We start from the raw sequence: 6,000 nt of genomic DNA, 5'->3' as shown, positions 1-6,000 counted from the left end.
TCCAGTAGCCTTTTATCACTACTTTGTTTTCTGGCAGCAAAAGATGTACCAGGCTAATATTGTACATTTTCTACCCATCCCTCAAATCCATCATTTCCTCAATAAGACCTGGTTTCTTTGGGATGGTATTTAGAGACTATATGTGGGTACTTGGTGTGCTCATTACTAGGGGATTGTCATTGTTTCTAGGTTTTTCAGTAAACAGAGCTAAAATATGTATTTTTTAAAAGATAAATTATGAAGTCATACTGATATTTTAAATTGAAGTGTAGAGTCACCGTGTTTTTACTTCTTTGATTCTATATTGTATCTTTTTTATGATGAAAATCTTGATTTGTTAGATTAACATAATTATTTATTTTATTCTAGACTATATTACTAGTGGCTTCAAAATTACCTTAGCAATATTTATGTGATAAATAAGCTACTGAAAACAGTTTAAGACTTCTTTTCAGTTATTTTTGTCCTCAAATTATACCTCATTAGGGATACACAGTCAAAACACAGTGCTTTAAAGTCAATTAAATTGCTTTGTATGTCTACACCACCAATTTGATAGGTAGTTAGGTTCATTTGTTTCAGTGTTTTCTCAATTTTTAGGATTTCTTAAAAAGATTTTTTTTAAGCATGAAAAAATTGCTAACAATTCCAAACTAAAAAATAAAACCCAAAACCCCAAACTATATAATAGGGTCCATCTACAGAAATCTTGCTTCCATCTTTTTTTTGTCTCTATTTCATTTCTTACTTCCTTCTATTTGTAATCATTTTCATTAGTTTTAGGTTTATCCTCCCATTATTTCTTTTTTTTTTTTTTTTGAGACGGAGTCTCGCAAGCGCGCATACACACAGACACACTCACTCTGTCTTTTCTTAGACAAAAGATAACATACTTTTTAGTGTGCATGATACTGCATTGTGATATCACTCTAAGTGTTGGATATTTGAGTCATTTGTACCATTTAGCTATTATAATAAATGCTGAAATCAATAGTCTTGTGTTTACATAGCTTTGTATTTTTTTCTCATGTATCTTTGGGATAGATTCTGAGAAATGGGATTGCTGGGTAAATGGTAAATGCAGAGCGAATCTGTTAGATAGCGCCAGTCCCCCTCTACAGGGATTGTCTCATTTCAACCCCCAACCCCATTAACGTTTGAGTTGCCTGTTTGCCCACAGCATCATCAACAGAGTGTACTGCCTTAGCTACTGGAACAGTTAAAATATTATTTTCTTGTAAGATTCCCATACCATGTGGATAGTACAAATTTGAACACCTCACTTATGCATGCTTGGGATTTTGATTTCTCAGAGGATGGAAGAAATTTCCCCACCACCCAGGGTCTCATCGAATAGCATTATTTCTTTGTTGCTTCCTAAGGTGGGAATTTTCTAGTCCCATTTTGATGGACGGGTAGCCCCATTAGGGCTCCTCTATTGTGTTGTGTCTTTTCTTTTTTTTGAGACTGCGTTTCACGCTTATCGCCCAGGCTAGAGTGCAATAGCAGGATCTCAGCTCACTGCAACCCCTACCTCCTGGGCTCAAGCGATTCTCCTTCCTCAACCTGCTGAGCAGCTCGGACTACAGGCATGCACCACTGTGCCCAGCTAATTTGTATATTTTTTGTAGAGATGGGGTTTTACCAGGTTGCCTAGCCTGGTCTTGAACTCCTGAGCCCAAGAGAACTGCCCACCTCGGCCTCCCAAAGTGCTAGAATTACAGGCGTGAGCCACTGCGCCTGGCTATATTATGCTGTTTTAGTCCAGGATTCATTTTCAGTGCAGGCCAAGGCCCAGACTCCTGCCCTCATCTGGGTATTCTGCCCTCAGCCCTGAGCTGTGGAGCTTATGTCTGGATCCAATACCCTCTTGGGCCACAAGCTGTCTGCTTCTGTGTTTGTCATTCTCATTTTAAGTGACCTCTTCAATCTCAGCACCTGGAGATTTCTTTTTCTTTCTTTAGAGTGTATCTGTTCATTACATTTTTTGGGAGGCTGCATTTTACCCAGCCTTTCTAAGTATAATGAGTGGGAGAGAGTTCTTCAGAATCTTCTTGTCTTCTTGTTGCTGGAAGAAATGTGATCCAGATTTACAAAAATTATACCAACGGGGGAAGTAAAATGGGAATTGACAGTGATTATTTGGTATGCAAAAGTTCCTTTAAGGAAGGACTTCTAGAGTGTTGAAACAAAATGTTTACCTTTAACCAAAATTGAGTCTATAAATGTTGCACAGAATGGGGTGTGATTGTTTTGTGAAGGGGCTGTCTTGGACTTGGTTGTGAGAAGTCTGGGCCATGGGCTCACAAATTTCTGCATTGCAGCCTGAGGAGAGAAAAGCCAATCACTAAATTATCCTTTTGGCCTTATTCCAAAGTTCAAACTCCAAACACACCACAAAACATACTGTATAAGATAGTCCTCTGGGAGGACTAGCTTGTGAAAAGAAACCAGGATTATCCCTAATGGGATAATTACGAAAAAAATCCTTTAGTCAATACTGCTTAATTTCCTTTAAAATTCCTAGTTGCCTTATTAACAACATAATCGGTGCCTTCTGATAATTTCTAACACGACCTAGAGTTGACCTTTCCCCTTTCAAATGTGTTCAGGGCTGAGCATGGTGGCTCATGGCAGTAATCCCAACACTTTGTGAGGCTGAGGTGGGAGGATCACTTGAGGCCAGGAGTTCGAGACCAGGTTGGGCAACTTAGCAAGACCTCATCTCTCCAAAACAAAACAAAAAAAGGAATAAAAAGTCTACAGACTTGCCTAGCTTTTCCAGTTTGATTTGACTCTCTACTGGGATTGGACATTTTCCCTTTCTTTTGTGGTTAAGTTTGTGTGGTTTTCTCTGGTTTTATCTTCTAAAACCCCAGCTATTCTAAGGGTTGGACTCTGTTGGCTGTGGTTTTGTGCCAGAAATCACTTTAGACGGGAATCAGCCCAAATAGTAGAGAATGGAATATAATGTTGAGGTTTGCTATGGTATGAAATTAGCTCAGCTGAGACAATGAGAATGGCAGCTCACTGATGATTCATTTTACAAACAAGGAACAAATTTTGGTGTTACATGCTGCTTCGTCCCCCTTAACTACCAGCTTGTGCCCTCTTAGGTGTGGAACTTTTAAACCTGGCTTTAGAAGAAGGGTTTTTGTAAATCACCTCTAGCCTGGACAATTCCTAATTGGTCTTCCCTGCTCTGATTTCTCCCATTTTTACAACATCCTAAATGAACAGGCCAAAATGAAAACTCTACCTTTTCTAAACAAAGACCTGTTACATCACTTTCCTGCATAAAACCCTTTGGTGAGTCCCCTGAAGAGTCAAGTCGAATCACCTAACCTGGCATTCAAGGCTTCTGAACAGGGCCTGACCACTATCTCCTCTTCCATCTCCCACTCCCCAACCCTAGCTTGCAGCCCACATTCTTTCATTCCTCCCAGCCTTGGTCTATGACTCTTCTCTGGGCCTGTGACAACCTTCCCATCAGAGGCCATGCAATTAAGCCTTAACATGTGAGACCACACGGGGACCAAGAACAGCTGTGCCAGGACTCTTGGTTTACTGGTTTTGAGCTTTACCCTGTGATGACTCAGTGACTTTATATCCCATTTGTACAGACTTGCTTAGTTTTTTCAGCTTGACTTGACCCTCTGCTGGGATTGGACCTTTCTTCCCTTCTTTGCTGTTATGGTTAAGTTTACGTGTTAACTTGACTGAATATGGGGTTCCCAGATATTTGGCTAAACATTGTTTCTGGGTGAGATTTGCATTTGCACTGGTGGACTTGATAAAGGACATGACCCTCCTCAATGTGGTTGGGCATCCTCCAATCCACTGAGGGTCTGAATAAACAAAAGGTGAAGGGAGAATTTGTCCTTTCTTCCTGTTTGAGTGGAGGCCTTGGTCTTTCACCTTCAGAATAGGATTTACACCATCACCTCCTCTGGTTCTCAGGCCTTTGGTCGCGGACTGAACTACATTACTGGCTTACCTGGGTCTTCAACTTGCAGATGATAGGTTGTGGGACAGTCTCTAGGAGCCAATCTTCATAATAAGTCCCTTTCTCCACAGCTGTATACAGTTGGCTTTGTGTATCCATGGGTTCCTCGTTCATGGATTCAACCAACTATCCAACTGAAAATATATTTGTGGGATAGGGAACCCGAGGATAGGGAGAATAGGAGGGCGGTTTCTTCCATGCTGTTCTTGTGATAGATAGTAAGGGAGTTCTCTTGAGATCCGAGGATTTAAAAGTAGCAGTTTCCCCTGCATGTGCTCTCTCTCCTGCCACCCAGTGAAGAAGATTCTTGCTTCCCCTTTGCCTTCTGCCATGATTGAGTTTCCTGAAGCCTCCCCAGCTATGTGGAACTGTGAGTCAATTAAACCTCTTTTTTCTTCTTCTTTTTTAAATATAAATTACCCATGTCAGGAAGTATCTTTATAGCAGTGTGAAAATGAACTAATAATACACTGTGGGACTTGAGCATCTGTAGATTTTGGAGTTTGAGGGGAGTCCTGAAACCAATCCTTGAGGATACTGAGGGACAACATCCTGCTGGTTCTGTTTCTCTGGAGAATCCTGATACATCTCCTAGAAAATTCCTACCTGCCTTTTGCTGCTCTGGCTCCCAGAGCACGTCCTCCAATTCGCTTATGTCCAAGCATTTGCCACATGGAATTGTGAACATTCTCCAATTTCTGCCTGGTATACATTTCGAAGGAGGCATTCTGCCTAATAAAAGCAAATTGATTGGTGACAAGAACCAATGAAAGAATAAATTCAGACAGGATGTTTTCACTGAGGTATCATTTTTCCTGGAAGAAGTTGGACCAGAGGATCTCTGGGGCCCCCTCTAGCTGTGTGGTGGAAGGAGGCAGATTTTACCCTATCAGCCAGTTTATTATGCGCACTCTGCTACGAAAGTTAGGCTAGTCTCCTCCTGCTACGAAAGTTAGGCTAGTCTCCTAGACTAAAAGTATCAGAAGGCCAGAGGCTGGAACCTCTCAGTATTCCACAAGGGACGTTGTTCCTGTTAGAGAAGATACTGAGTTGATGAATAAATTGATGAGAATGTGTGAACGAACAAAGGAAAATTCATTGCCATGATAAAAACAAATAACCTATGGAAATTTCTGGAAAGGATTGAGGGACCTGTATGAACATGATGGGCAACGCAAGATTATTTCATTATTAGGAAAGAGGTCGAGCTGAGCCATGTGTGCAGAAGAGATAACTGTAGGCTGAGTGAAAAGAGAAATGGAGTTAAGGGGTCTGGGCTCTGCTACATTGTGACCTTAGGTCATCCGTGTCCGACTGTATAGCCAGCCATCTGTCTGCCCATCCATCTACCTAAACATTTATCTATCTGCCCAATCATCTATCTATCCTTCTATCAATAAATCTGTCCATCCATCCATCCAAACAGCTATCCATCTGTCTCTTCATCCATCTATCCATCTGTCCATTCATCTATCTGTTCATCTGCCTCTCCACGCATCCATTCCATCCAAACACCTGTTCATCTATCCATCCTTACCAAACACCCACAGTATACTAGGGATTCGAAATCCAAATATGACAAAGACACAGTCTCTACCTCCATGGAACTCAGTGTGTCAAGGGAAGATTTTCATACAAACAATTACTGTGTAATAAGATAATGACTCCAGAGAAGTACTTTGTCCACCGTGCTGTGCGTGAGAGCACTTACATTTGCCCTGAGTCAGGAAAGGCTTCCCAGAGGCTGTGGTGTTTGTGCCCAGACTTGAGTGAGGAGGATCTTCATTACCTTGGTCTTCAAGTTCTATTTTACCTGTGCATGGCAGGCATGGGGCCAAATGACATCCATCCAGAGATTTCTGTGATTTCATGAATGGCAGATACAGATTTCATACTGGGCACCAACAAAACCTATGGAGGGCTTCTGGGGAGACAGAGCTAGTTAAACACTAGGCTGGGCTTGGGACACCCCACCTTTGAGGGACCTGCATACT

This window comes from Macaca nemestrina, chromosome 9 (assembly GCF_043159975.1).
Source record: "Macaca nemestrina isolate mMacNem1 chromosome 9, mMacNem.hap1, whole genome shotgun sequence".
NCBI classification, from domain to species: Eukaryota; Metazoa; Chordata; class Mammalia; order Primates; family Cercopithecidae; genus Macaca; species Macaca nemestrina.
This window is presented reverse-complemented; position numbering follows the sequence as displayed.